The 21,767-nt window shown below is 38.2% G+C and overlaps 1 protein-coding gene and 1 long non-coding RNA gene across 2 annotated transcripts in view; one reads left to right on the plus strand and one right to left on the minus strand.

Annotated features, from left to right (window-relative positions):
• Window positions 1-21,767, minus strand: part of Vha100-2 (V-type ATPase subunit a family protein Vha100-2) — a 120,035-nt gene that overhangs the window by 62,456 nt on the left and 35,812 nt on the right. The gene's annotated exons all lie outside the window — the stretch shown is intronic.
• Window positions 817-9,173, plus strand: LOC143368252 (uncharacterized). Its single transcript, XR_013085188.1, has 4 exons — window positions 817-1,256; window positions 2,347-2,484; window positions 2,628-2,665; window positions 8,230-9,173. It is a non-coding gene; the product is annotated as an uncharacterized LOC143368252 (long non-coding RNA).

Genomic DNA, 21,767 nt, shown 5'->3' on the forward strand with positions numbered 1-21,767 from the left:
AAATGCGTTTGCTTGTAGGATTTTCACTTCAACAACTATTACTATAATAGAAATCGAGATCGATATAATTTTGGTCACAGTCGCGGTCACGGTCAGTGAGACGACCGAATGACATTTACGGTTGTCTCAACCGGAATTAGTGAGAGAATTTCTCTGAGACTTACGGTTAGAGGTGCGCCCATTTCGGTCAAAATATCTCTCAAAATTTCTTTCATCTCAGAATATAGTCGAAGATTCCTAACCGAAATGAAATCGGTCGGGCATTTCGGTGACTTCTCAGATTCTCGCACTATTCCTGTCAGAATCCCTGTCATCTCTCATTACGCCAGAGAGGTTACTGAGACATAAGTAATAGGCCATGAATTTCGATCAGCGCTTCGGTCAGTGCTCGGTACATCATGTAGAATGAATTACACTCTAGAATTTAACCCTTTTGATTTTACAAAGATATATTTTGTTTCTAAAACGAAAAATGATAATTTAAGAAAACGTACTTGTTTATCATTTATTAGTAATAAATGCAGAAGTAATTTAAAGGCGAATTCAATATAATGTGATTTCAGTAATGGAGAGATATAACTTTTCCAACAATTTACCAAAACGAGAACTTAAGCAGAACGGTAAATAAATATGAAAATGATGTAAAAATAAAAATGAATATTAGAATAGAAATAAATACAAAAATGATTGTATAAGAATGAAAATTAATAGAAAAATGATTATATAAGGATGCAAATGAATACAGAAATAATTATGTAGAAATGAAAATTATATTTCCCAAAATGTAATTGATTTCTCAACAAATCATCATTTTATTCACGACCTACTGAATAGATGTGCATTATGCACGCGAGAGTCAGATATCTGTTGCACAAGAACATTGTGCAATGTAACTCTAACTATTGGAATAGATAAACGTTAAATATGGCCACCACCAGACTAAACTCACGTCTGCGGCTTTTATTTGCCACATTATGCACATATAGGATGGTCTTAAAATAGTGCTCAGTAAAATGACCTAATCACCCCGATTACTTTATAACGACATCCTTTTACATGCTCCCTATAACATAAATCCATTTTCAGGAGGAAATGCGAAGAATATGATTATAAGGACGGAACAACCAATTTGGTATGGAAAGAGCTAAATAATAGCATCATGCCCAATATGGTTAAGAAGAAAAGCAAGAGGAAAAAGATTAAGATTCAACCATGCAAAGTGGTGGGACAAGTAATGTGCCAAGTTAAAGAGAAAGGTACGAATAATATTAAGGAGGTACTCTAGCGTAACTGACCGTTTTTTAACGCTATCTTCGGGAATTTATTTAACAAAAACTAAAAGTTTATACTCTCTGGCGTTTTGCTGGCATATTAAGGTATGTTTGAAGTAATACTCAGAATTTTTTGGAGCTTTTTTATCGCATATATACACAGATATAGTCGATGGCGTAAGCTTCTTCACAAAAATTCTTTTTTGATAGGTGATGCACAGTGGTTGCATAGTGACTTTTTGTGGACAAAATTCCGTATCTCCGTAAATTCTCAACCGATTTTTGTCTTTTTTTGCTCGTTTTGTCGGGGATTAAATTTGCTAAAATATCAAATACCTGAATTATGACCAAAACGTTTTTTTTTCTTCTATCTTTTATCTGATAAAGTTTGATGGAAACTTTAGTAGAACAATCTTTGGGGCTAATTTGAAAAGATTTTTGCTTATCTAAGTAGTTTTTCTTTACGTAAAATCTTTAACTGGAACTTGGCAGTAACGGAAAACATAAAACAGGCGAATTTTTGACTCATCAGAATGTTTGAAATACAACTTTACAATGCTTGAAAATTTGGAATGTCTACCGAGTTTACTACAACCAGAAACATCTAAAATATCAATTTATTGTATGATTATAGAACCTAATAGTGTTCAGAAATATTAGAGGAAGTCAAAACTGTGATCTATTATTTTACGTTTTAATTTTTGTTAATTAATAAATACAACTTTATCGAATCTTTCCGAACCACTTATTTTGCATTTGGTGTGTGAATAAGAACGTAATAAACAAACTCAGAAAGGAATTAGCTGCGACTATTTGCGATTTCGGCGTCAATTCGATTTTGTTTAGTAGACGGTAGCGCCAAAATGAATGTTTGTGGACATTCACTGAGATACGGAATTTTTCCCACCAACAGTCACTTTGGAACCACTGTGCGATGGTATGGGGACTGTTGTAGCCATCCAAAATGGAAAAAGTAAGGTTCAGTTTCTTTACTGCGGTTGGAATCACAGAGCTAACAATAAAAATTCGCAGAATAGCTGTTTTCGTTGTGTAAAATTAATTTTTTATAAGATAGAAGCTCGTCGGTGGTTCCAACCACGAAGAGAAGGAAGAAGAGCTTACTGATGACGAGATTGAGAACCAGATACTACAGCTGAAGAGAAAGAAACCAACAGGTGTTGATGGAATACCGGTAGAAGCTTGTATATTGAGTGTAGGAAAAGTAAGAACAAAAGTTATACCTGCAGCTAATAAAAAAGATCTCGAATGGAGGAGCCTTTTCTATGGAATGGAGAAAAGGTGCGATAGTGCTGTTGCATTTAAAAGAAGACCCCGCTAAAATGTGGAAAATTACAGAAGCATCACACTGTTGAACACATGAAAGGAGTAGGCAAGTTAGGCAGAACTTAGAAGTGGAAAAAATTTTAGACGACATACAAACAGGCTTCAGAAAACACAGAACCACGATAGATAATATATATAAATGGTAAAGTGGAAAATGGTAAAAACAGAAGAAAGAGAAATAATATACTAAAAATATAAATACTGAGAAAGCAAGTATGGATGGATGAGTGGATAAAGTAAAGACTGTAAACCAAGCCTTATTCTGTGGCCGATGAGGCTAGAATGACAATAAATATATGTATATAACATAAATCCATGCCAACTAAGTTTTTTAGAAAAAAAAAATTGTTAATTACTCAAACGAGGAAACTTTACTTCGAGAGCCATCAGAGCAAGGAAATCCAGTCCGCAATTAATCGCATTTAATGAAGCAGGTATCATGGAATAAGGCGAATGTTATTGAATGAGTTTTTCCTTATATCCATAATATATGAAATATTCATGGTATGCAAACGACAGGAAGTTCACAAAAATGTATCTATGTAAAGCAAGATGATAGATCAGGCTAATTTATGGGCAGCCACCTAATCCATTAAAAACTTAATAATCATATTGCACAAGGACAAGGAATTTATAATCAGTCCTAAAAGGATTTCCGTCAGGGATGTATGATTAATTCAATATCTGTGGCGGACATCTGCTTTCGAACGACCTTGCGAAATAATTTTTTCACGATCATTTGAGTCCCTCAACTGATAAGTATTATTATAAAAATAATAAATAAGACTACCCTTTTTATTTATCAGAGTACCTACCATACTTTATGTGTACATTTTCTTTTATGTTAATATAAAAATAAGGATCAATTTGATATCTTAAGTAAAGTGACTGTAAAAGCGTCTTGTAACTTATAAGTGTCGTATAAACTGTAATATAATATAAAACTATTAAAACTTATTATCAGTGCTAGATTTGCTAAAATTTATTCCCCTGACAAGGGAAGATCCCGAACCCGAAAATTCAAAAAAAAATCTGAAACTTTGTGGATATGTAGGGAACTTTCTCCTGAGTACAACGCAATTTTTTATTTGCTGCCCAAAATCACACTAAGGGGGTGAAATTAACCCCTGAAGATTCGGCTATTTTTCGATTTTATTTTCTTACACCCGGCCACTTGGCACTCGCGGAAAACTTTAAACGCGTTTTTCCCGAAACAGTGTTCTCAAAATGGTGGGACCTGTATTTCCAAAAGTTATTATCCAATTCGACTGAAACTTTTTTTATTTTGAAGAATATACTTTTGACTAGGGAGGGGAACCAGAAAAAAATACAAAAATTGACAATTTATAATTTTAAAAGGCGTTGAAAGGCCGAAAAATATAGGGGAAAAAGTAATTTCAAACTTCAAGTGCCGCTATTTTCTTAAAAAATGTCATTTTTGTTTTTTTTTCTGTTTCCCCACTAGCCAGAAGTATATTCTTCAAAATAAAAAAGTTTCAGTCGAATCGGATAATAACTTTTGGAGATACAGGTCCCACCGATTTGGATCAATTTTTTGACGCCTTGACTTTAACGACTCCCCAAGGCTGTCTGCAATGATTAATTGTAAAACAAAAAATATATTTCTATAATCTAAGACACCCATAATACAATGCAACAAGTCCCATTAAATTATATATAGTAGGTTTCCTTTAATTAATTCCTAAATATCACCTATTTTTTGGGGCTCTAAACCGGAACCTCCCCTTAAAGGGCTCGTAGATTGAACACCACTTTGTCGTAAGTGTCAAGTCAGAAATACTAAGTATAGCAAATATCTATCCATCCAAAGAACTTGAGTAGGAAGACACCTTCTCAGAATTGGATCGAACATTAGTTGCATGGCACGTAACCGAATCGAGCGAACGCGTCATTGGCGAACAACCTACGCCGACTACTCGCACGAAATGCTTAAGTAGTAGGAACCTTGGATGACAATCAGCAGCTGAGTGACCCTAATAATTCTACGGACCATCTGTCGAGCAGAAGCTCGTCAAAACATGTGCCGAGGCTTGTCTTAAATCGTGGTTTGCAAAATCTGGGCACTCGTAATCACTTCCCAAAAAAGAAAACAGACATCACCATCGACGCTCCGGAATGTAGCCTTTTCCAATTCAAATCGCAAATCGATTTCTCCCGATTCAGAATTTTAAAAGAATTTTTAAAAGAACAAAGTAAAATGTATTTGCATCCAAGACATTTACACATTGGTGCTCAAAATTAAACCAAGCAAAATTCCTCAAATTATAAGAAATGGGGATGATCTTTGCCATTTTGTAATCTGAGGATTCGTTTTTAACACGGGGGCGGCTGAAGTTTGGGAATCCTAGTTGATGCGCGCGGTATTTAAATGCTAGCAGCAGCGGTTGCACTGACACGCGGGAAATACGAATAGATACAATTTAGGATCGTTTACCTTATTGTCGCTTTGCTCGAAATTTCATTTTATGGGTTAGGCTCCGCAGAGAGTTCATTTCTCTGTCGTCGTTTAAGGGGTCATGCTCAGTTAGGGGGCCGAAAAAAGGGTGGTCTTTGGAAACTTTTTACTCCAAAGCTATAACACATTTCTCAAAAAATCTTTTTTCCTTTTAAGGATTGCATCTAGTACCGTGCATCGTAATTTTTTTATTTAAAAATATTTATGAATAACTAAGTTATTGTCCATCACTCGAAGGTTCTCTAAAAATAAAGGCTTCCGCGGTGACCACTGCTGCTCGAAAGTCGATCATCTAATATAAAAAATTCAAAAGAATTTACTTATTGTATTATATTATCTAGTATTTGAACGAAGGATTTTTTTTATCCGATGCTTAGTTTTCTTTTAATTGACGAAAATCAGACACGATTTATGATAAATTGTTAAAATTTTAATTTAAACATCAGCCATTTTTCCCAAATCAATATTTCGAAAAAATCCTTCGTTCAAATACTAGATAATATAATATAATAAGTAAATTCTTTTGAATTTTTTATTTTAGATGATCGACTTTCGAGCTACAGTGGTCACCGCAGAAGCCTTTTTTTAGAGAATCTTCCAGTGATGGACAATAACTTAGTTATTGATAAGTATTTTTAAATAACAAAATTGTGATGCACGGTACTAGATGCAATGCTTAAAAGGAAAAAAAGATTTTTTGAGAAATGTGTTATAGCTTTTGAGTAAAAAATTTCCAAAGACCACGCATTTTTCGGCCTCCTGACTGAGCATGACCCCTTAATTAATACCTACTGATCACTCGAGATTAATTTCGATAAGGGTACCTACTATAGTGTTCATTCTGAAATTCGGAAAAACAGAAAACTAGTAGCGTAGGTACTATATTTAGTTGTCACCACTTTAGCCAAACTCAATGTTGGGTTGAAAAACAGTCCTTGACTGAACCCCGCCTTTGCATTTGTCGCGTTTCTCTCTGTTTTGCTATTTGCTGTGTTTTGTTTGTTTCTTTGTTTGCAATAAAGACGTTTAATAATAATAATAATAATGTGTGATTTCGTCGTTATCGTTCTCCAATAATATTATTGAATAAAAACTAATCAAAACATAATCCTCACGAAATTATATTAATTACAACAAAGGGATTACTAATGTCCATGCCATTGGAAAGAATATTTCTAACCCTGAAAGACACTGCAGAAACCTCAAGCCGAGCAAGGTAGAAAAAAAAGTAGGCCAAACAAGATTTATTGCCTCAATGGCACGCAAGATCTAAAGAACTCGTCCGCTAATAATCCCGTGAGTTAAAGTAATATCTCCTGCACGCCACAGTTTGCACAATGGTATCTGTATGTAAGATCGATACATTTAAAAAAAATTAGAACCGACTTCAAAAGAAATTAAAATGTGCTAAAAAGTAAAATATAATTTTGTTCCTTATTTAGAAACGACTCTCAATTTTTTTATGTCGATGTCCCGTCATTTGCACTGCGTAAATCTGGCGCCGACTTACAAAAAATGGAGAGTCATAAATTAAATAAGAACCAAAATTATTTTTTACTATTTAGCACATTTTTATTTTTTTGGAAGTCGGTTTTAATTTTTTTGTATTTTTTTTTATTTCTTACTGTTCAGTTATTTATGTTATGTAACTATAGGGGGGACTTGGTTAGTAGGGTGGTCCTTATATGCATGGTAAAAATCAAAGTTTTTAAAATTTTCTTCTGACCCTCTCAGAAGTTTCCAAATAGTTTAAAAGAATTTCGTCTAAAATTTATGTTAAAATATATTAAGGATTAAAGGTCTCTCAATGGCATTGAAATATTACTATTTTGGTATAAATTGATAGAAAATTTTGCAATGAGGACAAAATGGTTTTATTAACTTTTAAGTGAGAGTATAACATTAAAATTCGGGCACACATCGCATAGACGAAACGGGTTTATAACGAGTGTGTACTGTATTGTGCTGTGGCATAAGGCTTTATATGCACATTTAAATTTCTCTCATCGGCAGCTCTCGAATCAGATGCAGACGCAAACTTTGACGTACATTCTACATATTCGGGTTGTTAAAAGCATGCTTTCGGATTCTGATATATAAATGTGGGCCCCGTTTCATTAAAATTGACAAGTGACAATTATAGAAAGTCGCAGTTGCCAAACTTGTGGCACAAGCGAAATATAAAGTCCTTGAGCGACCTTTATATATCAAAATATACAAATAAAAAACACGAAGATATTTTGTTTTGTCAAACAGAAGATTTTAAGAGAGTCAGACAATACAAATTTTAAAGTTGAAAAGTAAGCACCACCCTATTGGTTAGGTGAAAATGTTGTGTGAGTTGCGGAGGCGGTATATTTTGCGAGTGTTTTCAGGGCGATAGACGGGAGCAGGAGTTACAGAGTGGGATTTCAGACTATTTGTTGACGAGGAAACTATAAGTATTTGAATACGAATACGAACAGAGGAAAGTAAAGCGTTGCTAAAGAATAGTGTCAGGTGCAATATGGTGACGAAGAAAAGCAGGAGGAAGAAGGTTAAGACTGGGCATGTAAAGTGGTGGGCCAAGGAATGTACCAGGTTAAAGAGAAAGGCAAGAAGAACACTAAGGAATTGGAAAAGAGGCAGAAACACAAAAAAGGAATATATGCGAATGAAAGAAGAGTTGAGAAAGAGGAAACAAGAGAAGGGAAGAAATAAGGGAAGCAAAAACGGAGAGCCAAATCTGAAAATATATTAACAAAGACAGAAAGAAAAGGAAAGAGGTTGGAACAGAAATCAGAAAAGAACAGTGGGTGGAGCATTTTATGAAACAGCTAAATGGATCTAAGGAAGGAGATGTTACTTATGATGAGATTGAGAATCAAATACTAAAAGTGAAGAGAAAGAGAACAGCAGGTGTTGATGGAATATCGGCAGAGGCGTGGATATTGAGTGTAGGAAAAGTAAGAACAAAAATTAGAGAACTAATAAAAAAGATCTGGAGTGGAGAGGGCTTCCCTATGGAATGGAGAAAAGGTGATAGTCCCATTGCATGAAAGGGGAGACCTCCAAAAGGTGGGAAATTACAGAGGCATCGCACCGTTGAACACGGCGTATAAAATATATGCGGCGGTACTAAATGAAAGGATTAGGCAGAACCTAGAAGAGGAAGAAATTGTAGACGACACACAAGCTGGATTCAGAAAACACAGAAGCACGATAGACAACATATATGTGACCCAACAGATTGTAGAAAAGGAAATTAAAAATAGGAGGTAAGGTTTTTGCTTTCTTTGTGGATCTGAAGTCAGCGTTTGAGAAAGTAAATAGAGGGAAAATATGGGAAGTGATGAAAGATAGAGGCATAAGAGTGGGACTCATAAAAAGAACAAAAGAAATCTATGAAGAGACGAAAAATATAAGATTAGAATAGAGAATGACAGAAGAATTCTGGACTAAAGAAGGTTTGAGACAGGGATGTGCTTTGAGCCCCACACTGTTCACTATATTTTCGGCAGATTTGGGAGCAGAGCTAAAAAGAATAGGTTGGGGAGGTATAAAGATGGGGAATAGGAGAGTGTGCTCCCTATCGTACGCAGCTGACATTGTGATGTTAGGGAAGAAAGAAGAAGACATGAAGGCAACGTGCAGCAAGCTAGAAAAATACCTAAACCAGAAGGAGTTATCTCTGAATGCAGAAAAATCTAAAATGTTAGTACTTGGAAAGGGAAGAGGATAGAAAAGGAAAACAATCTGGAAATGGAAAGATCAGGTAATCGAAACGGTCAAGGATTTTGTACATTTGGGATTCCATTTACAGAAAAATGGAACTGCAAAGAAACACATACAGGAAAGGGTGGAAAGAGCAAATATGGCAGTACGGCAAGTATGGGGCATAGGGGAAAGTATTTTTAAAGATAACTTCAGGAGAAGAATGCTCATGTTCGATTACCTGATAAAAGGAGTTCTGTTATATGGAGTGGAACTGTTCGGATGGAAAGAAAGAATGGAAATAGAGGCAATACAAATAAAATACATTAAACGGTGCTTAGGTTTAGATAGATGTACACCGTCGTATATAGTCCTACAGGAGACGAATAGGGATAGAAGCGGGAAGAAGGGTGTTAAAGTATGAGGGAGGGATCAGAATGGAGGGGCGTAGTAACTTATTGAAATTCTTTTAGAATCCTCAAAGAAAGAAAGCCTCAAAGAGAATGTTACGCGCCGAGGCTGAGGGCAATGAGAGTGGCGGCTGCGAGGCCGAGGATTGAATTTGTTTTTTAGAGTTTGTTAGTAGCGGACGAACCGGGGTCTGGTATCCCCGGGAGCCGCTATAAGGAGGTTGGATGTCGTGGACGAACCGGGGTCTGGTATCCCCGGGAGCCACTAGGAAGGTAAGTTTCACGGAAGAATCGGGGTCTGGTATCCCCGGGAGCCGCTATAAGGAGGTTGGATGTCGTGGACGAACCGGGGTCTGGTATCCCCGGGAGCCGCTAGGAAGGTGGATATCGTGGACGAACCGAGGTCTGGTATCCCCGGGAGCCACTAGGAAGATGGTTGTCGTGGACGAACCGGGGTCTGGTATCCCCGGGAGCCACTAGGAATGTTAGTTCAGCCTCGTAACTTTATAATGTGATACCACTTGAGCGGTAAAGAGGTATCTTTGTGGGTTGGTCTCAAAGAGGAAATTCGGATGGTGATTGAATAGAACACTGAATTTATAATAACTAATTATATTCTGTAAGTTCAGTCTTTACAAATGTTTACGTGTTTTTGTCGCGGTACCTAAGTCCACCTCTCGGTTTTAACGCACTGAGAAATGCGGGGGTCTCAAAGAGCTTAATAATTACAACACCTATCAGCGACTCTACGTACTGTATGGTTAAAGTTGAAATAATACTCGATCTCGCAAGTCTCTTTCGTCTACGCGTACTAGACTGAGAAATGAGCCCCGAGCATTGATTCGTGGTCCTTTTTATATCGTGAAATTCGGCTAAAAAGTAGTGGGGATATGAATACCTTCATTGAATATTAGGTTTTCCGGGAAAACTCGGTTGCATCCCACCACTGCAGGAAACTGTGACCCCGCCGGGTCACGCGCATTCCGGACACCCGAAAGGGTTTAAGAGTTCGAAGATAGGGTTGCGTACGTAACAAGAAAAATGCAAGAATAAATTGAAACGTGGTGAGAGAAGGAAAGGATAGAATATATGAGAAGAAATGGATGGAGTCAGAGCGGGGTAGAACAGTTGAGAGCGAAAGGGAGAGATACAGGGAAAATTCTGTCGGATAGGGATAAAGAAATATAAGGCCAGGAGCAAATAAACAGAATAAAAGAAGCAAAATATAATAGAGTATATAAACACATCATGTGTTCTAGAATACCAGAGTACCTGATGAGAGAGGTCAAGGGCAAGGGCCAGAAATTGATAGCAAGAGTGAGATGTGGAAAGATGAAACCATGTAATAGGTATTGGGAGGACAGTGAAAAGAGAAATTGCGTGATATGTGAAAGAGGGCTAGGAACATTGAAGCACTGGGTGGAAGAGTGTAAGGCAGGGCTGCACAAGGAGCCGTTTTTAGCGCCTAGATGCGAGCAACCAGCCGAGTGTCGAGCCGTCCCGTTGCTAAGGGTAGAATCAGTGAGGAGAACTGCAGTAGTGTAGGTCTGGGTTAGATGCGTGCTCGTTCCCCAGGGAAGTCCCCGAGTCTTCGGGGAAACGGTGCGGAGTATGCATCAACATCATGCGCGTGAGGGGGGGGGGGCAAGCGGACGTATCGCTAGCTTGCTCTCGCATCAAGTCCTCCTCCTCAGGCGCGCTACTCCGCATCCGAGGACGACCACCGTGGAATTTTAGTGGGTGCAAGCCCCACATAACCCCTGACCCTCCCCCGAGGGTTAGGGGTATCCGTTAGGGATTTCTCCACGAAAAAAAAAAAAGGTGCGTGCTCGTAGGCGCGTAACGTAAGTGTAGGGTAAATCCGGGAGACGCGGTCGGGCCGGAGAGTTAGTCGAGTCGCTATACTCAGACTCTGTGTACATGCAAAAGTGTGTTAAGGTTCAGAACAATGAATTCTCTATGAATCAACTGTGTCGACCAACTCTCCGGCCCGCCCGCATCTCCCGGATTTACCATATGTATTTCGGCTGCTCCACGCTCGGCCGGTTGCTCGCAGGTAGACGCTAAAAACGGCTCCTTGTGCAGCCCTGGTGTAAGGGAATAGAGAAAGGGGGATGTTCGTTAGTGGAAATGTTAGCGGGTAGAGTAAATAAAGTGCAATAAAATGGCTGAGAATACTAGAAGAGAAACTCAAAGACAAAAAGAGTGAGAAATAATATACTAATAATAGAAAAAGTGAATGAAGAAGTATGGATGGGTGGGTGGTTAAGTAAAGGTTGTAAACCAAGTCCTATTCTGTGGCCGATGAGGCTAGAATTATAATAAATATAACTATATTTATTTAAATAATGAAGTCGGTTAATGAAACAGATTTCTTATTTTTTATGTAACTTCAAAACTGCTTCACCGAATTTGATAATTCTTGCTCCGTGACCTAAGTTGATCGAAGCTAAACTGAACGCAATAAGCCTCACGAAAATCGGTTCAGTAGTTACGGAGAAATTCGCGGACAAACATACATATCTACAAGATGAAAATTAAGTCAGTAGGTTCAGATAAGTAAATAAAGATTAACTAACAAAATGTCAACCCATTCGAACAATGTTACATACATACATACACATCACACGTAGAACCTCTTTCTTTTTGAAGTCGGTTAAAAATACAGCCAACAGACTCATGCGCACGCACCGGCCGGCAGACCTCCGGGGCTTCATTGTGACGATCTCGAGTGACGAGAAGTGGCTCGTCGAAAAGGAAGTCTAGCCTTTAAGTAGCCAATATAAACTTCGGCCCGCGCCAACGGATTTATCGTGTACGTTCCACAAGACGAGAGGCAAACAATTGCGACCGTAAATAAACTTCGCCTCGGCGACGCGTATAATCTAGCATTGGTGCGCGCTTAGATCCTCTTTATCTTCCTTGCACGCTGTTCCCGCTTGCCTCTTGAGATAAAACAGCGCCGTATATACACGTCCCACGACCTTGAATGCAGTGTTTCGTTAGCACGCGTGCCGCTTTATGAACAATCAAAATTTACTGGGCCGATATGCAGCGGTAAAGTGATGCCAAGTGGAAGACCGTTGCGTTCGAGCGCGTTGGTGACCGCGCGCGTGCGCAATTTTATTGGACGCGCAGTGTCAGTCGCGAAGACGCGAGTTCCACGCGTTGTTGGAAGAATTAAGGCGGATCCACACATATCAGGCCCGTGACGGTTCAGTGCCGTCAGTGTCAGTGGTATAGCTAAAAAAAACCCATCTTGATCAGAACATTGCGCTTGCGCAAGCGGGAGCTAGGGGGAGCGGTACCCCTCAGGATCCAATTCAGCTCTTCCGCCGCGCCGCTTCCTGGGCAAAAATGATTTTTGCCGCCCTTTATGTTTCATTATAGATAATTATTTTGAAATATAAGTTTTGATAGTGAGTGGATTTTTTTGTAGACATTTGTTGAATAATAAAAGCCCTTTGTTTTATAAAAAAATTAGTGATTGTATGGGAGATTTAAGAACAATTTAAAGTTTTACTTTTTTATTGGGTTTTAGCCCCGTCACGCACTCGCGACAAGTTGCCGGCGACCAGGTCACGGGGATATATGAGTTCGTACGCGCTTGGTCGCGGCGAGCAACAAAGGTTTCTGGTCTCTTGTTGACCAAGTTGCCGGCGACAAGTTGCAAGTGCGTAACCGGGGCTTATTGATTTTAATTTTCTCTTTCCACCAAGTTTGCCGCCTTCAAATTTGCTGTTCTGGGCAGTTGTCCTGCTTGCGCCACCCTAGATCGGACACTGTTACCCCTCCACTCATGAGGCACTTAACACGCAATAGATTAAAATGTGAAAGACTCCCATGATCATGAGAATCCTTGTTGAGTAACATTCCTTATGAGTGGAGGGGTAGATTTCACTAGATTCCGTTTGCGCAAAGGCGATGATTCGATCAAGTTGAAGTTGCTTAGCCACACAAAATATCGTTTCCCTGTTTTTGAATGGAACAGTTCATACTTGTCCGTGTCAATTACTGACACTGTGTTTCCTCTAAACTATTGGTTGTTAAGAAGCGTTACTCGTTTTATAAAATAATAATTGGGTGACAAGGAAAAGTTAATTAAGAAAGGCGTATATTTTATCAGTTTGTATATGGTTGCATATCAGTTCTTTATTTAATAAATAATGTTAATTTGATGTATGGTAATTGAGTTGGTTTTGTTACGAGCCGAGGCTGAGGGCAATGAGATTGGCGGCTGCGTGGCTGAGGATCGAGTTTGTTTGTTAGAGTTTGTTAGTAACGGACGAACCGGTGCCTGGCTAACACCGGGAGTCGTTATAAGGAGGTTGGTACGCGTGTACGAACCGGTGCCTGGCTAACACCGGGAGCTACTGGGAAGGCAAATGTTCACGGACGAACCGGTGCCTGGATAACACCGGGAGCCGTTAGGAGGTTGGAAAGCGTGGACAAACCGGTGCCTGGCTAACACCGGGAGCCACTAGGAGGTTGGAAAGCGTGGACGAACCGGTGCCTGGCTAACACCGGGAGCCACTAGGAGGTTGGAAAGCGCGGACGAACCGGTGCCTGGATAACACCGGGAGCCGTTAGGAGGTTGGAAAGCGTGGACAAACCGGTGCCTGGCTAACACCGGGAGCCACTAGGAGGTTGGAAAGCGTGGACGAACCGGTGCCTGGCTAACACCGGGAGCCACTAGGACGGTGAATGTTCACTGACGAACCGGTGCCTGGCTAACACCGGGAGCCACTAGGAAGTTGGAAAGCGTGAACAAACCGGTGCCTGGCTAACACCGGGAGCCACTAGGAGGTTGGAAAACGTGGACGAACCGGTGCCTGGCTAACACTGGGAGCCACTAGGAGGTTGGAAAGCGTGGACGAACCGGTGCCTGGCTAACACCGGGAGCCACTGGGAAGGGAAATGTTCACGGACGAACCGGTGCCTGGATAACACCGGGAGCCGTTAGGAGGTTGGAAAGCGTGGACAAACCGGTGCCTGGCTAACACCGGGAGCCACTAGGAAGTTGGAAAGTAATAAAAACTTGGTAGAAACTAATTTAAACGAATGAAAGTCGGTAATAGATTAATAGCACATTCGCCAATCTGCACTAGTGATATGAAACATTTTGTTTTAAGTCGACTTCATAGTTTTTTCTTATACAACGCCCGCTAATTCCTTAAAACCGAAGCTGAAAATCTGAGCACTGAATTGATTTATGGCCAATAAAGGAATGTCAAGTATAAAAAGTGACAGAGGAATCAGTGTTCGAACGGAGAACAAGAATACAATTGGAATTAGCAAAGTTGATTTCACAATCTTTGCGTGAAGATGTTTTTAATGTTTTTCGTGAATTAAAGGTACAATTGGAATTAGCAAAGATTGGAATTAGCAAAGATGATTTCACAATCTTTGCGTGAGAACTTTTTTCATACATGAGTCATGTTTATGGGGGGGATTTCATCACTTTTTTCATAATTTGTGAATTTTTGTTGCGTTGATCTTATCAAGCTAATGTACCGCCGGTCACTCTCTAGGAAATTTCACCACAAAGAAAACGTATATATGCGAGGAAAGAAATTTATTACTTAATAAATTATAAATAAATTTACAATATTAAGTTAATAAACTTTTCCGCCTTAACGGCTTTCCTCCTGACCGCCACGGCCCCGACCACGACCACGGCCTCGGCCACGATACTGTGCGTGGATATTAACGTATGCGAATTTTACACGTTCGTTTACGTTAAACTCAGATATGTTTCTTTTTTTTTTAATAAGTTTATTAAATATTTTCTAATTAATCCTACCTTTAACCCTGATTAAATATATAAATTATGTTATACGTGTGGTAATACGTATTCAGTGGATTGGTGGATTTTGTGTTAAATTCGAGTTCTCAGATATGTAGCAAACATACAAGAAGCAAACAGAGGATCGAAGCTGAATAAAATCGTGTAAACCTATGATTTCTTTTCATTGAATGACAGCCAAGTGACATTTATAAATTATGCTTTCGAGGCGACACCTACTGGCGTCAAGTGGAGGAGGAAAACGTGACGTCATAACTCGTAATCCTAAAAGTATCATTTTTATAACTATTAATTCAGAATAAATCTTATATCTTTTAGACAAATAGCTTGATACATTAAGTAAAACGACATATGGTTTCGGAAAAAAAAATGATTCGCTTAATCATGTAAAAACACCGGCACTATGTCATAAAATAAGATAATAAGGCTAAAATAGCTCCGACGACCTGTCAATTTCGCTATCTTTCGTGTATAGAGACATGGTCGCTCAGTGTGCCTACGGGTAGAGGGGAAGGGGGATTTAGCTTCCAGACGCGACCGCGTCTGTTGATGACGATTAAAAATTAAAAAAAAAATCTCTATATCCCTCTATATCCCTATATTCATTTATTTCTTCAGAATATGCGTTTGAAGAAGGGCCAGATTTTGGGGTGTTGAGGGTAACCCACCCCCTTAACCGTCCGCCGCACGAAGGTGGGTCAATTTTGACCCGCGTTCAATCTTCATCAGTAGACGGATTCATAGAATGTGATGAATGTTTACTATACAAAGTACCTAATCCATCTAAAACAGGCCACCTAATACCTTCTTCAGTTAGGACGACACAAGAAATGTTTCATTTGTAATTTAACTGGCCGATATAAAAGGGCAAATACACTGCAAGCGTATGTAATCAAATTACATATGAAATAGCATTTGCATCGTTGCAACTGAAGAAGATATTTAGGTGGCCTGCTTCACCACCCGGTATATTTGTAGATACCATGCAATCGTTATGTCAAGTACGTTGTACGTAAATCCTGAAGATACATAACAAGTTGCATAGTTGTATTTAAACTGTATATTGTTTGCAAATAAGTGTCATAATTTTGTGAATAAATCGTACATTTGTATTTCACAAATACCTGTACTTTAATGTAGATATGTCTCGTCTTACCGTCGAGCCTTCCACCATCCGATGGTTAAGTGTGACTAAATCAAGTTCCCGCCCCTCGAAGAATGAAATTCGATTGAAATATTGGAACGTTACATTATCCCAAAGACCTTGTCGAATTTCAAATTTAGCCCGTTTGCATTATACACGCGTATATATATCTAGTTTGCAGTTTGGGACAGTAGCAGGCACGTAGTCGGTTTACTGTTCCACTTTTCGGTAGCGCGAAATAATCTAGCGCGAACGAAATATGAGGCACGAGGACGAGAATGTTGGCTTTTCGTAACGTCATTACTGTGTCACCGACGGCGTCTAATTTTGTTTGTATTGTCGCGAATATCGCGAATGCTCCCGCTGCTATTATTATTATTAACCCTCCGTGGTCACGTCTGCTTATAATCACAAATTTGTCGCATGGGGTTCCCCGCACCCCAGCGTCAATTTTCAGTTATAATTTTCGTATTTTTGAATGATTCAACTTTTGAGTGATAATTGTACATTTGTAATACCCATACAATCATGCTGTAATGGTCTAGTTGAAAACATAATTGTGCCCAATTTTTAAATTTTAATATTAAGGTTTAAATTCATTTTGAATTCGTTAAGCTGCGACATTAGAGTTGGAAAATTGCCTGAGGTGCGATACACCCCGTGTGATCACGGAGGGTTAAATGAAGTTGCAAACACTGTGAGACCCAAAATTAAAAAAAAAAATCGTTACAATATGTCCCACGTGGCATTGGTAATACTATAGTATAGAATTTGATTTTTTGAACTTACAATTAGAGATGTACCGACTAGGGTTTTGGCCGACTAGCAGACTAGCCGATTAATAGACCCCCAAGAAACCGAGTAATCGCCGATTACAAAAGTGGCTGGATAGTTGGCTTAAGGGGAGGTTCCGCTCTAAAAGTCGATTTTTTTATTTCGTTTATCGAATGTGTTCAACCTTTTAGGAATGCTTATTTAAAAGGATTTGTTGAAATTCGTAATATTCCCGAAGTTATAGGTATTTGAGTAGCGGCAAATGCATGGGTAACACCCGGCCACTTGGCACTCACGTAATTTCCAAAAGTTATTATCCAATTCGACTGAAACTTTTTTTACTTTGAAGAATATACTTCTGGCTAGGGAGGATACCAGAAAAAAATACAAAAAATTGAAAATTTGTAATTTTTAAAGACGTTGAAAGGATGAAAACTATAGGGAAAAAGTGATTTCAAACTTCAAGTGCCGTTATTTTCTTAAAAAATGTCATTTTTGTTTTTTTCTGTTTTCCCCCTAGCCAGAAGTATATTCTTCAAAATAAAAAAAGTTTCAGTCGAATCGAGTAATAATAACTTTTGGGGATCCAGGTCCCACCGATTTTGATCAATTGTTTGACGCTTTGACTTTAACGCCTCCCCAGTGCAGCCTGCAGTGATTACTTATAAAACAAAAAATACATTTCTATAATTTAAGACATCTTTAATGCAATGCAAAAAGTTCCATTAAATTATATACAGTAGTTTTCCTTTAATTAATTCCTAAGTATCACCTATTTTGGGGGGCTCTAGACCGGAACCACCCCTTAAGGAGTTACGCACCCCTGAGACACTCAAACATAGACGAATTTTTTTGCAGCTGCTATGAGCTTGAAAATTATTTCTCTACTTCTTATGCGCAGAGCATGTATTGGTACATATATTGTATAAATACTATACAGAAATATTAAAAAATGGCCGAGTTATTTGTTGTCCCGTGAAGCTCCTCCCCGTGAACGGTGTACCAAATCTCTCACAAAACTATTTGTCCGATTGATTTCAAACTTGGTACACATATTCTTAATGGTATTATCTACAATGTAGCATATCATTTTCTTGGTGCGATAACCCATTCGTATATTATAAATGTATTAAGTTTGTTTTGTCAGGTGAAAAACAAATAATTTTCTTCACCTTGCTTTCATTTGTGAAATAATTTTTTTTTCTCAAATCCATATACTACATTGTAGGTATTTTATTAAGGAACACTAAAATCATCATGTTTTTCATTTCAGATGAAGTCGGCAACTAGTCGGTACATCTCTACTTACAATGTTTTCTACAAGGACTCTTCAAATATCGTAGTCCTTAGGCAAATAAGAAGACGGGTGGTCATTAGGAACATGGTTATTAATTAATCATTTAACTACGCACGAGCGCGATTGCGCACCTTGCTTGTTTCACCAAAATTGCGGCAAACGTGATATCGCTGCGTGAATAACAAATGACTCACTTTTTACTCGTTGTTATGTGTGCTAACCATGGACGTAAGAATTAAATGGACGGAGCACAAAGTCTCAACGTGGACGAGGGGGGTCGAGCCAGTCGATCGGGAGGAGAGGAGTCGTGGTGGGCGGCTTGTGATTGGCTGAGTAGTACGCATGCGTCGCGCTTTATTTGAAACGGAATGCTTATATAGGGTGTATTAAAATACAGTGGCGGACAAAAGAAATTTTGCAACTTTTAAAATCGCATAACTTTCTTAGAATTGGTCCAAACGACATGAGCTTTTCTTCGAGAAGCTAGAAGTTTGCTAAATCACGTGTTTCGTCGTTTGGAAAAAAAAATGCATTTGGTCGGAATAGCAAGAAAAATAGTAAAGGTTGTTTTTTAAACTTTTTTTTGTTGAGCCTGTAATGAAAATTCAAAAACCCGTTTATAGATTGAAGTAAGTTGTATACGTGTCTAAAATTTCACGAAGATCGGTTAACGTTGCTCTGAGCTATAAACGTTTAAAGATCGCAGAATAAGGTCGAGAATCGCGGAAATTCCCGAAATTAGCAATTTTCGACCTTATTCTGCGATCTTTAAAGGTTTGTAGCTCAGAGCAACGTTAATCGATTTTAATGAAATTTTTGGCATGTATACAACTTACTCCAATCTGCAAACGGGTTTTTTGAATTTTCATTACAGGCTCAAAAAAAGTTTATAAAACAACCTTTACTATTTTAGTTGCTATTCGGATCAATTGCATTTTTTTCAAAACGACGAAACACGTCACTTAGAAAACTAATCCGTCTAGCTTCTTAAGAAAAACTCATGTCGTTTGGACCACTTCTAAAAAAGTTATGCGATTTTAAAAGTTGTAAACTATACATATATATGTATACTTATATATTACTTATATATATCTACTTACATATTAGCCCCTGAATTGACAAGTGGCATAAGTTTTACCAAGTCTTAAGACAGCAAAATATAATGTTACAATTACGTATTAACGTTTCAAACTCAACGACAAACTTAACCATAAAAAAATATAAAAAAGACATATACCTCTTATTAATGACATGTCACTTTCATTAACCAATCACCGATCGTCCACCACCGCATGCGCAGTATCGTGCACCCCTCCCCACCCTTACTTTCACGAGCTTAGGCCCCGCAGCTTTGTGCTCCGTCCATTTAATTCTTAGATCCACGGTCAGAGTTGGGCAAAATGTAATCTAATTACAAATTGCAAATTACGATTAAACTGTAATTGTGTAATTAATTACACATTATTTTCTGTAATCGTTCATTCAGGTAGTTGACCACTTGGTTTTGTCAACTATCTAAACGAACGATTACAGAAAATAATGTGTAATCAATTACACAATTACAGTTTAATCGAAATTTACAATTTGTAATTAGATTACACTTTGCCCAACTCTGTCCACGGTGCTAACACAGTCGTTGGTTAATTTTAAGACTTTAAGTGGCGTAAGGTCTGGAAAAATGCCCCTTCAAATCGGTCAGCCATTCCCCATCGCTACTGCCGAAATAATATTGTCCAGGTCGTCCCGCGCTTTAAGCACATGTCGACGTTAACTTCCTCAGGGACGATTTTTAAAAACAACGTCAAAATATTTTTGCGCCACGAAATCTCAAGTGGAATAAAATATCAGTTTTACCAAAACGGCGGGATTGCTGTTTTTCTTGTTAGGAAATTTGATAGTGAATAGAAAATTCATCGGCGTGAATACACGACGACATCAGTTAAGATATTGCTGTTATTTTCGGAAAACGCGTTCAATTTTGAGTGTACACAGAATGGGTGCGGACGCGTCGTACAACCAAGCATGGGGTGATTCTGTGCGCAAAAAGAAATCGAAAATGTGCAATGAAATATTTTGGTACGAGCTTCCATTTTAAAATATATCGAATTTGAAAATCCGTCTGGTACTTGCACAGGATTAAACATCAGGAGAATTTATTACTAAAAATAATATATATGCGTTGTGAAATAAATTGTAGAATAACATTGTCAGATCGGACGATCTGGGGACACCCAGTATAGAACAGAATATCGAGCGGAAGTTCATGAACGTTCACGGTCATAAGAGGAGAAAGAGAAAGAATAAAGTATCGATAAACACGGTACATGGCACAGGTAACGCGGGGACATCGAACTTTTACTTTTAAATGAATACTGCAGCTGCGTGACTACCAAGAGAAATGTCTGCAGCGAAAAATCGATCGAATGGAATATCGTTGGTTCTATAGAACAGAAATGTAAAAAAAAGCCTCCGCCATACGTGTTTCCATACAGTAGAAATACAATTTCCAGATATTCCAAGACTTTCCGAAATCGATCTTACAATATTTTTTAAATATAAAATGCAGATATTAACCCTTCGTGGTCACACGGGGTGCATTGTACCCCAAGAATAATTTTCGAGTTAAAATGTCGTGTCTTTACGACTTCCAAAGGGGATTTATCGCAAGAAAAAAAAATATAAAAAAATTAAAAAATCGCTTTTTTCCCACAACCGTGGAAAATTTCAGGTTTCGCGTGAAACCACGAATTTTAGAAAACATTATTAATATTTTTGTTTCTTACTTTTTTCTAATTGCTTAAACAATTGATAAAACATTTACCATTTAATAAATCTAATTAAAATAAGTAACTTTTGTCTTGAAATTTCTTTTCTATCTCTTACAGATTGCGAGTTAGAAAATAAAATCGAAAAACAGCCGAATCTTCAGGGGTTAATTCCACCCCCTTAGTGTGATTTTGGGCAGCAAATAAAAAATTGCGTTGTAATCAGGAGAAAATTCACTACATATCCACAAAGTTTCAGAATTTTTTGAATTTTCGGGTTCGGGATCATCCCTTGTCAGTACAATAAAAAAGAGACACTATACATATGTAACTGCGTAAAACAAACGTTTTGGAAATGTTTGTGGAAGAGGGGAGAAGGTGTGTTACTTTCATGACGCCGTTACGTTTGTCCCCACTCTCCCCTAAGTATTACGAACGTACAATTATCACTGAAATTTAAAAGATTGAAAAATACGAAAATGGTAACTCAAAAAATGACGCTGGGGTACAGTGAACGCCGTGTGACCAACTTGTGATTATAAGAAGCTGTGGCCACGAAGGGTTATCAATGAACATAAGAAAGGTCAAAATTAAACACAATTTGGTTAACTCCCTGTCTATGACGCCGTGCAACTTTTTGGAAATATTTATTATCCGTTTTATATCGCAGGTGTTAATTCACAAAAGTTGCATATTCAACTATTGTATCATAGAAATTACAAACCTTTGTTTTGCAATAAAATGTTTGTGAAATGAAATTGAAATGAACCTGTTAATTTCCATAGAA

Source organism: Andrena cerasifolii, chromosome 1 (genome assembly GCF_050908995.1).
Source record: "Andrena cerasifolii isolate SP2316 chromosome 1, iyAndCera1_principal, whole genome shotgun sequence".
Taxonomy (NCBI): domain Eukaryota; kingdom Metazoa; phylum Arthropoda; class Insecta; order Hymenoptera; family Andrenidae; genus Andrena; species Andrena cerasifolii.